The sequence below is a fragment of the Pezoporus occidentalis genome, unplaced genomic scaffold (genome assembly GCF_034315485.1).
Source record: "Pezoporus occidentalis ecotype Australia unplaced genomic scaffold, CSIRO_AGI_Poc_V1 ctg33, whole genome shotgun sequence".
Classification (NCBI taxonomy): Eukaryota; Metazoa; Chordata; class Aves; order Psittaciformes; family Psittacidae; genus Pezoporus; species Pezoporus occidentalis.
Window position 1 is genome coordinate 7122106 of NW_026915268.1, and position 23988 is coordinate 7146093.

General features: G+C 39.6%; 1 protein-coding gene across 2 annotated transcripts in view; it reads right to left on the reverse strand.

Annotated features, from left to right (window-relative positions):
• LOC134169066 (protocadherin alpha-C2-like) overlaps positions 1 to 23988 on the reverse strand; it is an 89695-nt gene that overhangs the window by 48037 nt on the left and 17670 nt on the right. The gene's annotated exons all lie outside the window — the stretch shown is intronic.

Genomic DNA, 23988 nt, shown 5'->3' on the forward strand with positions numbered 1-23988 from the left:
AACGGGCCTCCAGCCAGGTCTGGTGCCGTCTGTGTGTTGCTGCAGTATGTTTGACGACCTCTTTTCTTGGAGACCTGCCCCTCTGCTCTCTCTGAGATTCATCCTTGCTGCAGCACCGTCCCTCTGCTCAACCTCTGCATGCCTCCCTCCCCACTTCCACCTCCTACCCCACTCACTTGGTAAAATTCTTTGAGTCACACCCATGAGTTATGAGCATTTAAGGTGGGCTTCAGTTCCTCACCCAATGCAATACACAGGCTCAAGGGGATCAAGTGCAGCTGGAGAGAAGATAGAACATGGCCTGTTTTCCAGTTACAGTTTTTTCCTCCTCTGCCTTTGTGATGAAGGATTGGCAAAAAAACAGGGCCACACAGTTGAACAAACTCAGCAGCAAGGTGGAGGTGCTGCAGCTGCAAGGAGTTTTACCCTAATGCCACAAATCCCAGCAAAGACAATAAACTTAAGCATTCATTCATACAACATCTATGTCACTAAGCTGACATATTTAGTAAGACAAACTACAGAACAGAGTCCTCCAGGGGTGAAATGATGTTGCACCTATTATCCAGTGCAGAAACTGCTTCCCTGCTAGTATTCCTTTCCCTCTTGTTTTTTTCCCTGCTTACCCCATAAAGTCTTTTGGAATGTCCAGTGAATCCTCTCTGGATCGGGCTGGTCTATCAAGGGAGGTGGTGACCCCAACATTCAGCTAAAACCTCTTTAATTGCCCTTTGTGAGCCTGGGCATCCCTCACCACATGGAATGACTTTTCAGAGCACAACCTTACACTATAAACCCCCCGAAGTTTTTACTATAATGCACCTGATGTACAAGCCCCAGAGAACAACTGCCCAAATCCTGACTCAGCACTGCTGAGGATGATTAGCAGTCTATCAGCATTTATCAGTGGCCACCATTATCAGAAGAGACAACAGTAAGAAAAGGATTACCCCATTTATGTTTTGGCTGATGGGTTTATTTACTTCTCATCCCATTTTTGCACCCCTAGTATTTGCCCTCATAGTTATTTTAACGTGTCCAGTACCCCCAGAGTCTGCAAATACTGCTGTGGAACCACCCAACCCTGTTTCTCTTTTTAACTAAGATAAATGTAGGCCTGTGCAGACCAAGAAAGACATATAGAGATGCCAAGTGCCCAGAACACCTGGAAAACTGCCCATTTCATCCAGTTGTCTAAACTGGAGCCAAACACTTTTTAAAAGAAATCAGCTTCAAAGTTTTGGCTAGCTACCCACCTTCAAGATCACAATATTCACAGATTCAGAATAAAATGCTCCGGTAGCCTCACAAACCAATCAACCCACCAAAGCTACCCCGCTATAAAAAAAAGCAGCTATAGCAACACTAATATACATGGACTATGCAGCTGCGTCCAAAACACTTGCAGACAGCACATGAAACAGAAGCCAGAATGGGCACACCCTCAGTATTCAAGGAATCTAATAGTGGTTTCATTCAGACAGTCCACGGGTCATCTCTGCCCCACACCTCCCATGTGTCCAGCCACAGAGTCCGCTAACAAACACACAGCACACCAATGAAAGGTCCAAAACCACAGCAACATTGGCAACATGTTGGTAGAGACTCTCTGGAAACAGACAATGCCCACGCAAAGAGGTGGTAAGAAAACAAAGCTCATCTCTGTAGGTAACACCTTCTTAGCCACAAGTTGATTTTACTTACAGTGTGGGAATGACAGCAATATCACATCCTGGGGTTTCTAATCCAGTGAGGAATCTTTCCCACTGTTCCTAGACCCCAGTGAATTACTTCTGATCCAGGCTGTGCTCTAGAACATTCCAGCTGGGTCCCCCCAGCAAGGAAGGGCTGGTGAACTCTCAAATCCTGGCCCACCTCACTATTCACATTCTACCTAGGTTCATCTTCCTCACTATCTCTCTGCGGACAGCTAAGACTGTGCACTTCCAAAGTTTTGCAAAATACCATAGAACATAAACCTGAAGAGCGATAACACACACGCAAGTAATTCCTCAGCATATTCTCAAGCATATTCCATAACATTTGCATTCCCATCAAACATGTTTCTAAACCCCAGGTTCTTAGAAAACTTGTCTTCTAATTTCAGAATTGTAAACCCTAGGTTGTCAGCTTCTTGCCTCTGTGTAAGTTTTAGAGCACCAACCAAATAAATAGGTGCTCTGATTTTTGTTTTACAAACTAATACTGTAGCTTGGCTTTTTTACAGTAACACTGTACAAATGTAAAAGTCTTTCTCCAAACAGTAGCTTTATACAGTTTATGCTGACTACACTGTTTATAAGTGATATACTGAAACTTGCTCTGTTCTGAGCAAATGTTCCCTGAGTCTCTTTACATCTCTATAAAATTCAACCATGGCCACAATAATTTTAGTTATTTCCTTCAGCTTCAGTGGTAATGCTGAGTCAGTCCTGCAGGCCTTGATTTTTAATTCAAGAAAAACTTCCATTAAGAAAACACTTCAGGATCTGGGCTGTAGCAATATTGATTTTTGTAGTGAAAGGCAAAAATTGAAACACAGAAAAACATAATTTCGGTATTAACTGAATTGAGGCTTAGGGGCTTTCTTGGTTTCTTCTTTCCCCAGAGTTTTGTTTTCAGTAATTTCTTGAAATTTCATCTAAGCATCACATTTGAAACACCTTCACAGCTCACTAAATAAAAAGGTACCCAGTGGGTTCAGAGCAATGTACATGAGTAAGAGAATCAGAATCTGTCCCTGCAGCAAAACCAGCTGATAAAACCTACCAAGCCCAAAGATCCATTTGCTGATAAACCTGATAACCCCTGAAGAGGCAGAATACTGCTTGTACAGAGTACTCGTATACACAGGCCTACTGGGCTTTGCTAACATACAAAATTGCACCACTTTAATTAGCTTGGTTGAATTAAATGGTATGAGTCCTTTAATGTGAGTACAAACACACTGGTGATAAAATCAATATATTCTTTGCTACGAGTTCTGCAGAAGAAAATCAAGAATATACCAGGATTTTGATACATATCTATGCTAGAAGTTGTAGTAACCTAACTATTTTAGTATGAAAAGTCCTCACATTCCTATGCAAGCCTTCCTTCAAACAGTTCTACATATAAATATGCTTGAATTAGTAGCAGTCTAATGCAGTGCCACAGAAATATTTCTGTGCAGGTATTTCCCTTAGCAGTGACACAATTATACACAGATATAGTTCTGTAGGTATTTACAGCTTTGAAAAGTTCAGACATCTCAAATCACACCTGTACAAGGAATGCTTTCATATAACATTGTAACTAGAATCACCTAAATTTGTTTGAGCAGCAATAAACCTATGTTCAATTTGCTTCATTGCAGAACACTGCAGAGTCCTTCCTCTGGCTATTTCTGAGTCTCAGGCAGCAGAAGGAGGAAGAAAAACATATTAGAGAACAGGAAGAAGTGAAAATACAACACATTAACTGAAGAACTCCAAGGTATTATCAGCATTTGAAAAGATATTTTGCTTCTTTGTAACTAATTTCACCTTCAGTAACTCACATCCCTTAAACATGATATCCAGCAACTCAGTTGTCACGATGTAGCTCCTTCTGAACTGGTAAGAAAGCCCCAGCTCCGAGGGTCAGGGTCTAGATTTTTGCATGTTTTCTTGACAGAATGTAGGTTTTTAGCAGCAATGAGATTGCTTGTATACCATATAAATGCACACACCATTTCTGCCTACTGATAAAGACGGAGACAAGTCTAGAGAATCCATATAGTTTAGCTGGTAACAAGCCAGGAAGTGGTGTCATTCTCTAGAAAAAAAATTACATTTTCTCTATGTGCCTGCTTGCATGTGGTGCCTACAATTTGTCTGCCTTACTTAGAATTAGATCAAGTCCACAGAAAAGGAACATCCATCAGTCACAGCCCTTATTATATCAACCACAGTGGAAACTCTAAAGAATGACTCAAATTTGTGGAGTTTCTTATATACAGGTTTTCTTTCCAGTGAAATGGTGGACTGTAGCACCATTTTCTAGTCCGTGGGTACTCATGAGACTTATAGATAATATATCTTGATAATTTCAGGGGATGCTCATGCTACTTCTTCAGTCCCACCCCACCCATCTTTCATTTCACTCTCTTGGGATTGCTGCATTCTTCTGCACCCTACTTACTTCAGTCACAGACCCTCTCCACTTTTCTCTGAAGAATATATACACTATTGGGTCTGGTGACTTCCCATGTCTCAAGTACTATCTCATCAGGAAGATACTACCCAGAGATGATAAGGCAATGCAAAGGCAGGCGTGAAAGTGATTCATACCCTACAGCAGCTCCCTGCCTGACAAGCTTCCATCAGTCTTGATTCAGCAATACCAGCTCAGAGATCCCAAAATATGAGACAGTGGGCTCTGCAGTCAGAATGGAACCACTGACCAACTGCTTAAACAGAGCCCTGCAGCTGAACCAGATCTCTCTCAGTATATGGTCTGCATTCTCTCTAAGGGGTTTTCTGAAGACATGCAGTTCTCCCTCTTCCTAAAAATACTGCAAAATGCCTCCCTGAGGTCATGCAAACTTCTTGTTTCTACATTCAACTTCTTTGCTCCTATGTTCAAATCGACTTCCACACTTGAATTACTTGTTGGCATGTCATCTTTTCACATGCAAATTCCCTCTCATAAATAGGTCTCAAGCCAGATTGCTCAGTTGGATTGGATTGGCTCCGCTCCATTCTTTCACATCTTTTCCTAAATCCATTTTTCACATTGGTATGAATCTAACTGATGAGAATTTATTTTTGTAAGTCAAACATCTGAAGCCAGACTATTTAAAACATTGCTGTTATGGGAACCAAGGCTGCTAAACATCCAGAAAAAATCCTGTTAGTATTTAGGTCACAATTTCTCTGCAGTTCTGTGCTTCCTGTTATTCTAGAAAACAGCATGTAAAGAAAAAGAGGTGGTAGGTTGGGGTATGGTGAGTGTTGCAAACCTCAATTCACACAAACCATCTATAACAAAGATACGTAGAAAATACATTTCTCCTGATCATCAGTGCACATTAGTCTCTCACTTCCAGTCTCAAATTTAAGGACAGATCTCTGACTCATTCTGTTTCTCTTCTGCTATATTTTTCCGATGACTTAAAAATCCTTTCAGTTATTTATTGACCATAATGTCACAGCGTGCCATTCTAAATGGAAGGACATTAACAACTTGGACATAAACAAAATAAATTTCACATTTCTGAAGTCATCACAGAGCTTGTCAGTGCTACTTCTTCTGCCAATATTTTCTTGAAGGTTTTAGTCAGTGGATTTTCCTCTACTACCACTGTCTCTCTTCACAGCCAGTCTTGGTCTCTCTTCTATGCATTGTGATTCTTCAGCAACTGCCACTAGATTTCAGCCCAATGAAGTGGTTGAGAGTCCCACTGTAGTCAAACAAACCACTTCCAGATGATAACTTCATTTGTTTCCCTAGCTCTGGTTACTGCCTTACCCAATGCTTCTATTCACTCATGTTGCATCTCCCTCTGTGGAGTCTGAGAACTGGGATAAACTTAGAAGGGAACTGTCCCTTCTGCAACTGTATATGAATGTGTCAGAGCAATTGCCCAGAAACTGAAGACTCAATTTCACCTTATGCTATGAGAGTTCAAACTTCTTTTCTCACCTCCCCAGAAGTGCCTTCATCATAAGCCTTCTACATTCTTATCCAAAGGCTTCAAGAACCTGTGCCATTTTTGGTCAAAGAGAACAGCAATATGAGGTGTCATTCCGTATCCTAACACCTTAGGTACTCACCTGGAAAGAAGGAGATGGCGGAAACCTCTTTGTGCTCCAAGAAGTTTCATTAACCTTATACTAAATCACCTTGGGATATAATTCACAATAGAACTAGTTCCAATGTTTTATAACTTTTGTGTTACTTCTTATACACACAAGTGTTAGTGATACTGAACTATTTTCACAGCAGGAGTCCTGCCATTTCATGCTCTTTGTACCAGAATCTGATGATCCTTTGCCACAGAAAATGCATAATCAGCATCATTATATGTGCAATAGCACCTTTTATTCTTTGCTGTATTTTTAATATACATTCTTAACACATAAACGCTGAGATCTGTGGTTGTACTTTAATTTTACTTAAGCCACTTTTTTTCTGTCTTACCCACAAAATTTAACTGTTAGTCAGATAGTCCTTGACCCCATTCATACCTGTACATTAAGCTTTTCATACTATCATTCTCATGTTCAGGCATATTAGTATTTCTTTTTTAACTTTACAGTTCCTATGAGAAGATCTCAAAACTGAAGCATCTATTTCCCATCTCTCTCTTGAAACCAGCTCTCCTGGAAGATTTTCTGACTGTTCCAATGTCATGCATATATCTGCCAGTAAGTCATATTTCTGAGGAATGGGTACATTCTGGCACAAACTTACTCGAAGATTGATTTATCCTATTAAAGGAGATCTTGTACTAGACTTGGATGGTCCTATCAGTTCAAGTCACTACTAATGGCTCCCAAGCTCTCCTCAGTGGACATGCAAGTTGGACTGGCAGCTATAAATAACTCTAAATTCATAGTCTGACTCTTAAAGCCATCCTGTTTTTCCTTTCCACTTTTTCTATTTCCTTCTTAACTATTTGTTCTCTACGTGTGTAGGTCTTTTTCCCCCTATCACTAGCCACAGCTTAACTTCAACTTCCCATCTTTTGTTTATACTATTCTCCCCCCTGCCTCCCCTTTTTTTATTTTTCATGTTGATTTCCATACTTTTCACCATCTTGTCTTTTTCCAGTGAATATTCTCGTCTTTCCAACTTCAACCTTTAATCCATTCAGTTATTTTCTACTCAATTTCCAGTCAGCCCTCTTGCCTCTTTCATTTTTTGCCTTGATCTTCCACTTCCTTTATGTTGATTTTCTATATTTCTTTCCCCTCAGCATCCTAGGACTTTTGCATTTGTCCTCTGGATATACAAGAAATCTACTCCGTTCCAAAATGATGCTGATTAGGGGTGCTGATGTCTCCTTTCCCCTTTATTTTTGTCTATACACCACAGATAAAGTAGGAAGCTAAGCACCAAACAGTGGCATGGAATCAACAGAAATAGAGAGCTAGGTATAAAAATAGATAGTGGGAATCAAAAGTACAGGAAAGGAGTAATATGAGGAACAGTCACCTTCCTCACTGCTGAGAAAGACTGACAGCATTTTCTTTAGAGCCTGCCAGTGCTTTTCTTTAACGGGAAAAAGAGGTCCAGTTTGCATTACAAAAGACTGTGTAAGTACCCAAGTACTGCTTATTCACTCTCTTGAACACATGTACTAAGTTACATTTAATAACTTTATTCCTGCTCCCTGCATACTCTGAAGTGTCACTTCTGAGTTAACCACCTGAATTTGAAACTGCTCAGTTTGGATCTGAAAGGGAGCTGGCAATCGCATAGGTTGTTGATCCCACAGTTTTAATGATGACCTAAGTTTGCCTTTGAGCATGCTTGAAGTATTGACTGTCAATGCTCTAACTATAACCTGTACATCTTGTGCTAGATCAGATTTTGCCTTTTGGAAGGTTGGTGCTTTCTACTCTTTCATTTGCACTTTCTTTTTTGCTCTGCTGTTCACCTAGTGACTTTTCCAGGTTTGATGCATTTCCTAATAGCATCTCCATGAACTCTCCCTATCTGTGAAAGTACATCAAGTTAGAAAATGATAAATTAAAGACATAAAAGCATATCTTAAGCTTTAATGTCAATGCTTAGTTTACTGAGCCCTGTATCTGGGCAATCATATTTAATTCAGAGCCACAAAACAACACAAAAAGACATTGTGAAGATCTTTATTCAGCAGAGTTGCCCTGCTTACTACTAACAGGATTACCACTTGTACCAGTTAACTCATGGTGTTGTTATTTGAAGATTCTTTCACTGCAACTCTTAGAAGCATGCTCAATCCATCCTTAACACACCTTCAAGTGACTAAAATGTTACCGACCTTCCACTGACTAAATAAAAAATTTAGGAAAATAAATTAAAAATGAACAGAAAATATGAAAGAACCTGGGCTTACCCATCTTACACCTGCTGCCACTCTGCTTCCTGCTATATTCAAAACATATACACCACCAGCTGAAGCATGCATCAACTGGGTTGCTACTACTAAGTGCATTTTCTCAAGAAAGGAGACCTATGTGCAACTTTAGTCCCACATGACTTCTTAAATATGACTTAAGTGTTTTGTGTTTATTCCCTAGGTGGAAATTCCAGTGTACGTTCAACATACTGCCTGCAGCCACTTCAGGTAGCCCAAGGTACGAGAAGTCTAAGATGCACAATGTGAAGATAGATGGTTTATCCAGTAATTACAACTGAGCCATTTTCAGGTTGCTCTGTATTTCTTCCAGCAGCTGAGAGACCCAGTTCTGTCCTTTCCTCCTCCCTGGCTCATCTTCACTCCAAAGCTATATGGGAGGTTAGCACTGAGCTACAAGTATCTGTTCCAAACCACTACAACATTCTTACACAGCAGCAAGCTACAACTTGCTCCTAAGACTTAATATTTAAAACAGTGCAAAAATGATGAAGGACAGATTTTCTCAGTCTAAAAATCAGACTCAAAATGCTGCTGAACTGAGCTGTACAGAAGTGTCCTAAATTTCAGCAATTTCCCAAGTTAATTATACTTCATCAGAGTTAGAAGCGTAGAGATGACTTTCCTTTTCAAGGATATATTTTAGTATTACTTTCCTTTTCAAGGATATATTTTAGTATTAACAGCTTAATTGCTGTTTTCTTGATGCTGGAAAAAGTCAGTGTCAAGTTCACCAGGAAATTAAATCACTAGAGCTTTTTAAAACACAGAAATGAGGCAAATCATCACCTCTACCTCTGGCTGTTGCAGTTGGACACAAGCCCCATGGCTTTCTGCAGCCAGAAGCTCAAGCAGCCACTATGGTACCATCTCCAAGCCAGAGTAGTCAGAACTGTTGAGATATCATGGAAGTTCCTTGCTGCAGAATGGATGAGCAACTGAAGAAACAATGAAAGTGTTGCTCTGGGCTTCCAGAGCTCACCAAAACAAACCCAGGTTGGGCACAGGATGTATCCAGCATACATCTGCCATGACAGAAAAGCCAGATACATTGTGGAATGAACCTCTGCATGTCTGGTTCCAGCCTTTCAGAGCATTCTCAGGATTACCCATTGTTCAGACTTGAAGTTCTCTACATGGGGGAAGGATAAATTTCACTCCAAAAACAAATGATTGAGGAAAACCTCCATCACAGAATCTACCCAGCTTTTAGCACAAATGGGAAAGACTTTGCTCAGCAACACAGCCAAATACCTGACAACTCTCTACTCTTACCAGCCTTGCCACTGCACTTTCAGTTGCAGGTCTTTGCCTACAGTTCTGGTACATGTAATCTCAATTATACAGACAGAAAATGAAAACCCTTCAACTATTTTAAAGAGCAGCTGAGATCCACAAAGGAGTGGATTAGAGCACAGACAACATGAAACACACTGAGGCTGTGAGGATTTTTTTTTATGAGACCAGTATGCTGCTCCAGAGCTTTCTGTATTTCACATGTCTGCACAGGAATGGCCGAGCAGTGAAAGTAGGACAGGAAAATATTTTGGTTTGTTTGCTAATTCTCAGCAGGCATTTCCGTGCTTAGAAGATTTTTTCCTCAAATCCTATTTAAAAAGAAAAAATCCATCTGCCCAAATTGTGCTGTACTTGGACTATTTTTAACCTATACCCACATATATATATATGATGGGCAAAATGTTAATGCTGCAGATTCTGCTGATATTATCTGACCTCAGAACAAGTCCCATTGATTTTCTTACTCAGCAGAACCAGGAACAGCATTTGACCCTGGCTCACACTCTCTGTCAATGATTTTGTTATATACTTGTATTTCTCTTCAGGGTTCTGGCACTCAGTGGGAGCCCACACCCTCCTTGACCCCAACTCTCTCCTAGAGTAGACATGCAAAAGCTTGTTCTTTTTTTCTCTGTTGACTTATAGTTTATGTGCCAGCCATTTTATGCCCTTTGCTGTACTTCTACGATCTCAGTCCTGTTTTCCCTTTAATAAAGCAGCACTGGGAATTGGATTCTAACTGTGCACTTACAAGTAGCACCTGGTAACATGCCAAAAGACTGTCTGCCAGCTCTGTGCAAAAACCCAGCGACAAGTTTGCTTTTTTGCTGCTTGTGACTACATCATCAATAGTTTGAGTTCTTTACCATAACTAATCTGTCAGCTGCATAATCCATGGTATGAAAATGTGTGCACATGTGAAAGCACACACAGAAAATACAAAATAGGAACTAACAGGAAACGTACGCATTAATTGCTGCAGAGCATCCTACATGGGGCTTTAATCCAAGTGAATGAAGAGGAACAAAATGACCTAAAATAAGGTGTTGATAAGATGGAGAAGAGAACTGGAGCCTTAAAATATACAGCTAAGGAATACAAGAGAACCGTGAAATTAAAGAATTTTACCTAAGACCGACAAAGGGGTGAGACAAAATAAGGGGTGAGACAAAATAATGACACGAAGGACCCCAAACAGCACCTATTCCTAAATGGAATGAAGGGCAAGTCTCAGACCAGTCCATTGTCAGCAGTAAATGAGAACATATGAGCTGTGATAGGCAGTGTCCCTTGTCTTCTGCATTGACACAAGTGATCCTGCTCATCAGTAAACATCAGGCACATACTTGTGAGTATGTGAATATGAGCAGATACTTGTGAATATGTGCGTGTGAGAGAGCAAAATCTAAGAAAGAATGAGTGGCAGTAGAAACTAGAGATTTTGCAGAAGAAAATCACTTTTCCCTTCCACAGGATCTTGCATTCAGTTCTGTTATACTAATTTCCTACATGACAATTCCAGAATCTTCTGTGTGAGACAGTATTTGTGAACAAGGTCAGATCCTGAGAGCAGTCAGAAAGGATGAAACATAGCAATATCCAGAAGATGCTGTGAGGAACCAATTAAAAACAAAACCAGACAACACTACATGGAAATGCCCAGAGAAGAACAAGAAACAACTTCTGCAACCCAGAGAGACTTTAAGAAAGTATTACAGCTGTATTAACTCTTTGCTTCAGGTCCACTTTCCTCCCTACATACAGACATCAGCACCAGTTTCTGCATCCTTCTTTATGGCTCTTCACTACCTCTGGCACCCACTGCTGCTATTGCTACTGGAGAACAGGACCAGCTCTAGGTAGTAGCTGCAGGGGCTGCAAGGAGTAAACCAGGAGGGAGACAAGATGGAAGCAGTCAGCAGCATCTTTCAAATCACTACCTGGATGGGGACAGAAGCAGAGAATGAAGCAGTGGTGAACAGAGCTTAAAAAAATACAAGAACTGTAACATAACACACAGGATTAAAACAGGATTTGGCACCATGGCATGAAAGTGATTCTGTGCTGCACAGGCTGACAGGCACGCCTCTGGGTGAAACAGTGGGCAAGTTATTAAGAAGATGACAGAAAGCCTCTGACCACATCTGCCCAATTCTGGGCCTGTATGCCCAGCTTCAGCACTACTGAGATAGCTCTGTTCAGATTCACAGGTGAAACTGTTTTACAGTACATAAGAGCTTCTGAGAGCACTTGGAAGGGGAAGCAAAGAAAAGTGGAAATGTAATGCATGTGGTGGGGCAGATTTTGACCAGAAGCCTAAGAAGCAATGGCTCTCATGCAGTAACAAGAAGGAGGGGAAAAATAGTTCCCTAGAGCTGATTTAGGGCTTTTGATAATGGGACAAAAGCAAGATGGTGACACCAGCAGCTTGCCATAAAAGCAAGAGGTCAAGAGACTTGGGTTCTGTCCACTGTTACATCAAGGGCTTCATAATTTTTGGCAAGTATCTTAATTGGCTCCTAAAATGCCAGCAATATCTTGGCTGAAATGGCAACTGCAAGGTTTAAAGCACTTCAGTAAAGGATAATTGAATATTCTCAAGGAAGAAGATACATATACATATGTATAATTTATTATTTGTAATGGGTGCTGAAGGGAGAGAACTGCTTGGCTTTTTTTAAGTGTACATTAAGCAAATCTGTTTTCAAACTTATCTTCAGAATTCTTAGAACCTCAGCAACACAAAATATTTATGCTTTGAATTTAGTAAGAGTTCAATATTTCTTTCCTTAAGCATGAGAGTTCTTACTGAATATGTCAGACTGGTTGACCTAATACAATGTTCTTTTAAAAGCTAGACTGCATCCAGAGCTTAGCACTAGTTAGTACTATGGTATTAATGCATATTTACCTTATGCATTTTGCATGGATCATGCATGTATCAAACTTACTCTTCAGTACTGAAGGAAACCCACATTGTATATACAGCACACAATGGTTCTGTGATACAGAGGGGCCAGATATCCTGCCTGATCCTCAGCTGCTCTTCAGAAGGGCACAGAACACCCCCAGGTCATATCTGCCAACCTTACAGTGATACATCTGTTATCCCTGGTATACCTCAAATGACACTGCACTTCTAGCTTTTAAGAACTCAGCTGAGCTCAGTGTATTTCTTCCATCCTTGAACAGAGAAACCACAGCAGGACATGTTAGATGAGTGATAAGCAATGATGATGATGATATCAAATGTACCCACTGAAATCAATCCTCACTCCTTGTACCAATCAAAACATTGTCTTCCACAACCAGATAGATTTGCAATAGATCAGCATGATTCTTCTCATTTAACATTCTTTTTAAACTCTCTTGTTTGGAGGCAGATTTCAGTATTCAGTATCTGCAATAAAAAAATATTACTGGCTACATGGCTAGGAGAAAGTTAAAATAGTACTCAGCAGCAGCACTGGTGTTCCTCCTGGGTTTCTTTATCACACAACAGTAGCTGAAGGCACTAAGTTTCAGAGACCTTCAAGTCCAGTCCACTGAGAAGAAGGCCATACCTCCCCAAGACCATTACCACAGTGGTCAGGGGAGGCATTTTTGTGGAAATAGAGTAATTCTCCAGCCAACAAAGTCAAGGTTCATGAGATTAACAAGGGCAACCTGGTTCTGTGTCCTGGAAAGGACACAGGAGACCGAGTCTGGTCCCTCTCTCAGGAGCTGATATATTTTAAATCAAATTACAATCTGAAAATATTTCTAGGAGTAGAAACTAGATCTCAAGAGAAGGTGAGGAAAGAGGGACAAGCACTGGGGAGAACAGAATGAAAGCAGAAAGAGCCAGAAAAAGGCTTGGAAAGACAGGAAGGCACAACCCCATCAGTATTCCTATTCTTTGGGTATTTGGTCCTCCAGCCATGAACACCATAGCTATCTTCCTGCCATACATCCACTGGGAGCAATCTTGACATTGTATTTTTACAAAAGACTTTCAGTTCTTTTTAGTCCTTCATTCAAGAATTCTGGCACATAAACCCACCCAGAATGGGAACTCTGCCAAATGTCAATACTGCTGACTTACTTCCTGGGGTTTATACTGCTGCAATACAAAAGCCCTTACAGTTTTCAGTCTCACTAGAACCTCTCTGAGACAAAGTATCTTCACTTCAGGTAAATGTATTAAAAGAAAGGAGCTATTACATTTCTGAGCTATCACACCTTTTATTATCTTCCGCTGTAATATGCCTGTTTAATTACTATAGCGTTGCATCATGTAATGACTTAGTTAAGCTCTTTATTCTCCTCTTAGATACTTCTGATTTGTTCACTTCTCTGTTCCTAGTTTCTTACACTCCTTTAGTATGTCTTTAGTGATACTGTGAAGTTAGTCCCCACATGAAGCTTCATATGGCCTATTTGTTCAAGAAGTAATGTTGCATTTTCTACTGATGAACCTCCACTGTGTGACAACTGCCTCTCCAGACTTTCAGGCCTCTACTCTAAAGTTTTGAGCCAAATTTCTTCTTCAAACAGATTTTTAAAAAGTCCTTGTCTAGCCAAAAAACATATCCAGTCATCGGAAGACAAATAGAGGGCAACGGTGTAGTTAATATTCAGTTAATCTAATTAAGTATTCCTTTCACCACTGTCCTCCATTTGCATATTCATAAGAATTGGATTTTTGGTGAGCAACTGATCTAAAATTCAAGCACTGGAACACAAGACTGCAGGAGAAGGCTGGTCCTTTCAACACTATCTCATGAGACACCGTTTTGCACAACCTTTCCTACTGAAATGGGTCTTAAAAGCTTGTAGGTGTTGAACCCCAGTGGAAGGCTCTAATTACTATGATCTTTCTTCTCTTACCAGTGTACATACAGCATGGCTACTTATGCCTATTTGTAGTTAAGAAGCACTGCCTTTTTTCATAAATAGCTAAAGGAGTTTTTCCTAGACAATAAAAACACTACTTGCTAAACATCCCAGGCCCTTCTACTCTGTTCTCATTTGATAGACACTTATTCCTCAGTCACACATACAACACTTTGGAACATCTTCTACAATCTCTGTCTGTCCTATTTGAATACAGGTAGCAAAACCCAGTATTTGCCATTCCTCATACCATGTTGTCAATACTCCCCCAGAACCACTATAACTATCTTGATTAATGAAGGTTCTGATATGTTTTCTTACTGATGGAGACATCTGGGCAGTTTGAGTCATGCTGTAATCCACGTGTTTTCCTCCTCAGCCACAGCTCATTCACGAACCCTCATTTGTATTAAAATAAACTATTTTAATGTTACCCCAAAATTTTGTTAAGGGATATCAGGACCTCTCCTGCTTGACTGCTGGAACCCAGCCCAATGTCCCGGGAAACAGGTCTCTGTGTGGGCTGAGAGATGCAGCTGCTGCTCTTCCATTTGCAGGTTCAACCAGTAGCAAAGCTGAGCATATACCCCAGGTACAGGCCCATGCCCACACATACACTGACAGCTGGTCACACAAACTGCTGCCTTCAACACCACCTATATACAGGACTCCCATAAGACAAGCACAGACAGTGAAGTCCCCCTCCATTTGGCAGAGACAGGTCGCTTGTGAGAGCGCGCACACATATACCACACCACTCCGAATTCACAGCTTTCTGGGATGGCACATTCACGGATCCCTCAAGTACTGCTATAGCCCCTTGAACCAGTGCTGCTAGGACCTCATGTTTACCTCCTTACCGGCTGCAAAGGCCCAGTTTGCCTGCAGTTTCTTGATAACCCATCAGTTAATGGGATTGATTAGATTTGTTTCTGTTATTACCTTTGTTATTCTGATTGGTCAGGTTTTATACATACATATGCTTGCTTTTCACCTTTGCCTTATCATCTCAACCTGGCAAGGTCCTTAGTAACATAATCATACTGGGAAAAAAACAAGTATATTATACTCCGTATCTCCTTACCAATTAGAGTTACTGACCAGATCTGTTCTTATCACTACCTCCCTTATTTGTCCATCAGGTTTGTCTCTGTATGTTCTTGTTATGGTTCCTTTGACCAAATACCTTTAAAGGAGCAGACATTTCACTTGAATCCTCCAGACTGTGTACTCCTTCCTCTATGACATACCAGCCTTCCTCTTTAGCAACTGCATCTTTTGTATTTCTGTACTGAACAAACCATACTTGTTCTATTGTGGACTTTCATAAGGATCTACTTCAGAAAAATCCCCCTGGATAGTTTCTCCTCTAGTACAAGTCCCTGGAACTGAAAGTCAGTTATTTCTCTGTTAACCACCATCATCTCTACCTTCTCCAACATTTTCCCATGTGGCACTTGATGATGTTCTTCACTGATGCCTGTTCAAACAAACAGCCCTTCTTCTAAAGTTCACAACATTACTATAATCAGATAATGAAATCTTCATAAAGCCTCCTTCCTTCTACTCCATAAGATGACTACATATATATATAACCCAACAACAGCTCTTCAAATACACACACTATTTTTGATTTGATGAAACTTTTAATGTAACTTGTTATTGGACTTGGATTCTTATGTGTCAATTTTACTTTTTTTCCCACCTGTCCCACATCTTTCTTTCCTCCCTCCAGCAGTTTCTTTGTTGGCATCTCTGAGTTGCCTCCCAGCTTCCTCTCTGCCTCCTGCCAGTTCTCATCTATCTTCTCTGAAATGCGGAATATACACCAACACTTAGGTTATATTTAGTACTTCACTTTGGAACATCTCAAAGTACTTCACAAAGGAGCAGTCAGCACAATTGACATAAATTTACAGTTGGAAAATGACTCACAACAGCAAAAGGACATGTCCAGACCATGCAGAAGAAACAAGAAGAGATCTCTTCTGTCTCCACAGCCCAGTTCAGTGCTCTGCTCATGGAAGCACTTAGTCTCCACCTGTGCAATGCATTTCTCCACCTGCACTGAAATTAGGGAGTCTTCCCTTCCCTGCACGATGTTCCTTGCTGGGCATTGGGCTTTTGTTTTGCTTTCAGTCCTCCTTTTCTGAGCACCAGCCCCAGACACAACTTTTGTCAGGGTCATAATCATACAGCTACAATTAAAGGAAGGTCCTGCCAGCTCTTGGCTGAAGCAGGGTTTGATGCTGGCAAGACTTGGAGCTGAGCTTTCCAGCCTTTGCAAATATCTACAATATCTACAAGTACAGTGAACAAGAATTTCTCAAAAGCTTGTAACTCAGCCAGCCTAAACAGATCTTAATGGCTATCAAACATAACGCAAAGCCCACTTCATAACAAATATCAAGTCCTTTTCCCAAAATATGCTTCAGCAAGACATTTAAAGGAAGATCAGACATTTTTATTATAGGCAAAAAGAATATTTTCCACTACCCTCAGTCTGAGGAATGACCAAACTGTCCATGTTCAGTGGAACTTGTCTAACTGGCAACCCCTTATATACCACCACCCTGAGAGACTAGACTCAGGCCAGTTTTACAGTAAGCAGTGGGGTGAACACAGCCTGAAACATTGAAATATTTTCATTCAGTCAATAAAGAATAGAGCTGGAAATATATAAGCTCATAGCTCTGAGATAACCAATTCCAACTGCATTCAAAAGGAGCAGTTTGAAAGTTGCTCACACTGCTAGGATTTCCTTCCATCTGTGACTGAGGCGACAGAGTTCTCTTCAGCCAGTACATTACCCTATCCTTTGTTTAAAGCAACATACTATCCCCCATATAAGCAATAGAGAAGCAAATTCAGTTTGAACACAAGATGCTACTATATACAGTAATATATATAACATACTGTCTCGTTTATCTCTGTGTATTTTGAAAAAAAAATACAAAACATTCCTTTTGGAACAATTAATAACATCATGCATTTTTAATGTAATAAGCCACCCAACACTGTTTATAATAGCAACTAAAAAGTGTCTTTCAGGCAGAATGCTTTATATATAAAATTCTCACAGCTTGATTGGAAACAAATTAGCCTTGAGCATTAGCAGAAGCCAAATATACACTTGGAACAGTCTAAGCATCAAGGCTGATAAAAAGGATAGTTCTTTGTGGAGGCGGCTGGAAGTCGGCTGGAAGCCCTTGGAATAGAGATAAAATATATTATGAGATAATGTAATCTACATTAGTTTGGGATTTTTAATGTGTTTTAAACAGTCACAAGTTACGGAGATTTTCCAGAGTGCACATGAAAAAGGCTATGCCAAAACTATGATTTATGTAGAGTGAATGGGGGGGGGGGGTGGCTTTTTTTTTTATTTTGTTTGTATTTTTTTTTCAAATGAGAAAAAAATGTGGCAGTGTTTTCCAGAAAAAAAAAAAAAACAAACAAAACAACCAACCAACATGCCACACACAGCAAAACCACAGCTCTTGCAACACCTTTCATTCTGCTACTTCTATTCTAACATCACATCTATTCTACAGAATCAGCAGGGGGGAATAGGGACATTTAAGGGTATTTTTGGCTATTTCAATGGTGGGGTGAAATATGCTTTGTGTTTGTTGCTTCTCCCATGTATAATTTATACTACTGACCACAAAATTGTTAAAAGCACAATGAACTAATAAATTCTGATAAAATTTACTTTAATCTTGATTGTAAGCAGGTAAGTAAGCATTCAAAAGGTTATTTACAAAGGAAAATTATGGATGGCAGTATCACATTGTATTATAAAGGAGATATTTGTGAATTATTCCAGAAAACCTCCTTGCTATCTGGCAGAAGGGAAAAGGAATAAAAACTCCTTACAGGACTTCAGTTTGGAAGGGTCACTGCAGTTGCCACCTTCACAGGTAGTTAGCTCTCAGCTGGTATCAGTCATACAGCACAGGCGTAAGTCTAGGCTCATTTTGAAGTATTAACAATGACTCCCAGTAAACTGAATTTTCCATTAAATCAGAACAATACTTAATCTAAGTGCACTAGACAAATAAAACTAAACAACACTTCTGTTCTTTTATCTAGATGATATTTTTAATCTGTCGGGTACCTCTACTCCATTAATTTGTCTGCTTCTTTAACGATTCCTTTCAAATCAAATATGTAGCAGATTAAATTACTCAGTATGTATCATGTATGAAACCTGATGTTTCCTTTAATCAACTTTCTGATGAAAGTCATTTGCTTCTGTCAAACAGTGAATGAGACTAAATGATTGTGTATAATCCTTTCAGCAAATTTGCTGGAGGACTAGAGCTACCAACAGGTTGAAGACAGAGTAACAGAACCTGGAAATTTCACAGCAGAAAGTAGAGTAAGATCTCCTTGCAAAAGGTAACATATGAGCTACAGATTCTTACACAGTACACCATAAACTAATAGCTGCAAACCTGATTCCCACTGAATCAGGGCACTACAACCATGGATTATCTCCCCTCTTCCCTGTTTGCAGTTCTCCTAGAACCCTGAGTGCACATAACCAGCAAGGTGTTTTCACTCTGCCACCAGGCTCATCATTTATATAGTACTGTTTTACATAGGACTCTCATTTTATAAGGGGAGAGAAAGAGAAGAAAATAAAAGATTTCTCAGTTGTATGTGCTGAGGATAAAAGCAGATCTTCCTGTGGAAGATGAACTATAAGAATAAATGCTTTCTAGAGAAGGAAAATAGCTGTTCTATTGAAGAAAAAGATTCTTTCAGAAAAGAACTCAAGACTACAATTCGAAGTGCAAAGCTGGTTTCAGATGCCAAAATTTTCCCCAAAGCTACATATTTGTGGTTTCGATCTCATGCCTGTGTGGCAAACCAGAGCTTCCCAAATGTGTTACTTGGGTGCAATCATCACTGTAGTTACAGCTGGAGACACCTGGGTATAATCCAGCATTAGGATCCACAGCAGGGGATGCCACCAGCTGTGCATCTGACAAGGAAGGAATAAAGATGTTTTGGCATAATTTTTATATCTTTCACAGTGGGATTTGAGAATCTATTGGGAAATATACATTAGTTTCAGAAGCCCTGTAAACACCTCAGTGTAGCTCTTGAAAAGTGAATGAAGCATTTAGGTTTTGGAAAGATCAGAACAACTTTTAAACATTAACATTTGGCCACATTTCAAAGAATCACAACAAAAAAAAAAAAGGTTGGAGAGGACCTCAGGAGGTCACTATTTCAATCTCGTACTCAAAGGTGCATTACTAACAGGTGCATTAGGTTGCTCAGGACCTCTGTCCAGTCAAGCTCTGGGTATTTCAAAGAACAGATCCCAACACCTTTATGGTTCCTGTCCCTCGGTTGCAACTTTTCTTGCTACAATTTTTAACAGTTTCCTCTCCTTTTGTCACTGCAATGTCCCTTATTTAGTGGAAAACTACTGCTAATTCCCCTGTCCAGGCTTTTGGGGTTTTATTTTGGATTGGATTTTTTGTTGGGTTGGGTTTTTGGGGGATGGGGTGGTTGTGTTTTAGTTGGTTGGTTGGTTGCCTTGTTTGTTTTTTTTCCAATCAAGTTTAACACTGTCTGTTTTCCAAGAACCTGAATTACATACATTGAAGAACATTGGCCCCATATCCTACATGATAATACAAACAACACAAAACTTGGTGATGAACTATTAATTCATACAATGGTAACTCATAGTTCAAGGGCTCAATGGTTCAATTCAGACTTTATCCAAAACTATCTGGCTCCTCTTTGAGCAGCTTGAATGAAGAGCAGCTTTTTCATGAAACATAACACTGCTATAGTAAAGAGCCTCATCACATTAAGAGCTGCAGAATGATAATATTCTTCAGCGCAGATTTGTATTCTACAGCTAGGTTCTGACCACGATCAGACTGGCATCTTTCCATGCACTGCATTAGCACAGGTTAATTTTTCTTGTAGTGTGTCAGATAATGTTAGATGCATTAAGAAGAGTGAATGCCTTGTAGAGAAGTATGACATTGTAAAAGAGAAGACAGGAACTTCCTAATTCCAATCCCTAGACAAATATATAAGAAGATTAAAACAAAGATGAAAGTGCAAATAGCAGTCCTAAACCAGCAACCCAAAATCCTTTGAAGGTATTCCAGCTGGCAACTCAGATTAGACAAGTCATTTGCTATAGTGATTTTATTTTGCCAACCCAAAGATGGTGAGAGAAGTTGCCACTCTCATCTCCTCTGACTGGAAGGAAGAAATCACTTCATTTTTCCACCAGGTTTCCCTCCTAACAATGTTATATTGAAAATAAATAGCATTAGATGTTATGTTCAGGGTATTCATGATCACTGAACCAAAACAAACCAAAACAAACCACAAAACCAACAACAAAACCAACAAAAAAACAACTAAAAAACACAAAAAAAAACCAAAAACAAAACTCAAAACCAAACAAAAAAAAACAACAAAAAACCACACACAAAATACCACAAGCACACACACACACAAAAATAAAAAGCAACAAAAAAAAAACCCACAATACAACAACAAAAAAGTGAGGAACAAACACTTGAAGAAATAAATGAACATATGTGGACAATAGAATTTATATGGACTATGCTCCATGAGACTAGGATTCTGCAAGTAAGAAAACTGAGTCACGAGAAGGAAACAGGTTCACACCATCACATTTTAATGATTTCTGAACTATTACAAATATTCTTATTAGGCAAACCTATTGGAGGTTAATAGCAGACTGATACATAGAGCAGAATTATGATTATTTGAATAAATTTGACTACTCTTTTGTTTTCCTTTTTTAGGCACTGGGGGTGTGAGGAGTACAGGAAGAATGGGCAACGCAAGCAAATTGGATTCTGGCTACAAATCCAAAAACATTGAAAAAACCCAGCCAAAACACACACACACAAAAAGCCCCAAACACCTCAGCCTGCACTGTTACAGGGGTTGTTAGTTTTTATAACATAAATTATTAAGTCAGTCCTGTGTCAGCACCTTTAGCATTCTTGTGCCCTCTGCAACATCCATGCCCTTTCACAAGATTCAGTCACTGAACATTCAGCTCATCATTTACTTCAAGCAGTGCTTTTACCGGAGTTTATCACCATTCCTAAATTTCCCATGTTTTACTAAAAAGAAAAACAGAACTCCTTGAGTTCTGCAGTTTTTAGGCCTAGCCAAATGCCAGATCTTGGTATCTCCGGTATCTTAAAACAAGTGAAAATGAAAAACAAAGAAAAGGTCTCCCTGAGCAAACACATAACTTAAAGTTTAGGTTGTTATTTTGGTTTGGGTTTTGGTTTTTTTTTTGGGGGGGGTGGGAGACGTGAGGGGATGTTTCTGCCCCCAAAAAGATTCCCTGAAGTACATTAAAAAACCCCCACAGACTCTCAAAGTCTATGGAGTATGATGTTTCAGATAAAAATTCCTTTGCACCACAGATCTTATGGACAGATCATCCTCTCACAGAATACCGACTGGCTAAAAACTGCCCTAACAGCTATCTAAAATAAACTCTCAAGACAGACAGCAAACAGCTATGTAGCTCAAAAGATGAAGAGACCGTTCAGCTGTAAAACTTCCTTGCTCAGCTTCTGTCCTCTACAAGGGAACTGGAAAAGGTTGAGGAACAACTGCACAGAACTTTTTGAACCAGCTGCCTCAGCTTTTGTGAACAAACATTACAAACTTTGATTTTTGCAGACCAGCCATGCAAAGACGCTTGACAAGGCAGCTGGTATACAATAAGAAAAAAATCAAAAGCCACTAAATGCTGTGTCAAGACCCACCAGGCTGGGACAAGCCCAGGGAGAGATGGAAGAACTAACAGATCAAAATCAAAAAACCAATTCCTTTGGAGAAGAAAGAAACCAAAGAACAAAAATGTGTTAATTTTCCTCAGAAAGACTGATCAAAGACTAGAGACTACAGACCTCTGCTTTATTTCTTAATGTATCTTCTTTATCTGATATTTAATTTCCACTTGCCATATTTGTCAAATTTGCTTTTATTTTCCAAATGCCTCTGATAGCATCAGATCTTTGAGCTGTTGACCTGACCTTTTCTTTGCCTTACAAAACTCAACTGAATATCTTAATTCCCATTTTCATTCCCTTTTCAGTTCTGGTGTTGGACCTTGTTGCTATTCTTTTGATTAATTGTGACTTTAAACAGTCCTCAGTGAGGTACACTCTAGGCAGAATTCCTTTTGTTACACTGAAACAAGCCAACTGTAATTCCCAAATTACATAGCATGAGTGCAGTTATATGGGGCCATACTAAAAGTCCAGCAGCCTCTCTCCAACAGGATACAGAGAATGCACGGTACAAAACCATGGCACACACTTGACCAGTCATCCCCTCAAGACAGCATCCCATCTTACGACAATAAACCTATATTTTGCTCTATTTTCAATATCATGAGCGTGATGTTAACTATGTGACAAATTACTTGGAGAGAACAGAAATTGCTGTCACCAAGGCAAAATTCAAATGCTGGGAGTTTAGCATCCTCAAATCCCCACTACCCGATTTCCGTAACAGATTCCTAACAGAACTGACAAATAAAAGTGTAGGATTGAGGAAGGTTTGATTTGTTTTTAAAGATAAACCAGTCTAAAGACTGGAGTAGAATAATCAGATTGGAGAAGAGCAACTGCAGTGCCAGTAATTTTAACTGGTAAAATCCAATCTATGTGACCACAATCCCACTACCCTGCCTCGTTAGATAAAAAAAAATTGCAGGAAGGAATACATAAGAAATGAAAGTACACTGTAAAGGAGGGAAAATTCTCATAGATTTATCAAAGACAACTATTTGCTGGTCTTCAATTCTTTTCACTGAAAACACAAGCTGAAATTCATCTTATCTATTCTGATTTCGGTATAACACTCAACACAGTGCTATATTAAAAAGTTTAACCATGGCACAAAAAGTTGGTCTATTGTAATAACAGTTGGGGAAGACAACCATATGACATCACTCACTGCTGGAACAACTTGACACTTGTCACAGAAATGGATGATGTCCAATTATCCAAAGTACAGACTCCCATAAGTTACTACTTATATCAGCTAGTTTCAGTTATTTAGAAATTGTGTGTCTAGTCTCAACAGTCTTTTTAGACTGTCTGAACTCTCATATCTAACTAAGCTGAACAGGATCAGTTTCCCTCAGCAGGCGGCTATGACTTTTTAACATCTGTGTTTCAAACATAGAAGATGGGTGGAAGGGTAGGTGAAGTTAAGCAGAACCACCACCTTGGGAATCAACCTTCCCCCACCCACCTCTACCCTAAAGGAGTTCAGCAATAATATTTACATGACTGATCAATGTATTGCAACTATGGAGAAAGTAACGGCCATTCCAAGAAGCATTCTCTATCCCCTGGGCTGGGAAGTATTCCGATCACTGTGTAGGAAGCTCTCTGTCTGAAACATTATAAATAATTCTGGTAGTATTTTTGTAATAAATAAATACTATTCACAAAGAACATATGCAGAGAAGGGATATTATCCTGATCAGACAAGTATAGAAGTGCCTGTAGAAAAAAAGACTGAAAGAGATTGACTTGTTTAGCTTAGTCAAATAAAGCCTAAGAAAAGATGTGGCTGCTCTCTAAACTATGAAGAAAGAAAGCTCTGAAGAGGGAAAAGAACTACTTATCCTAAAAGGACATTGCTGGCACAAGAACAAATGTCTACAGCAA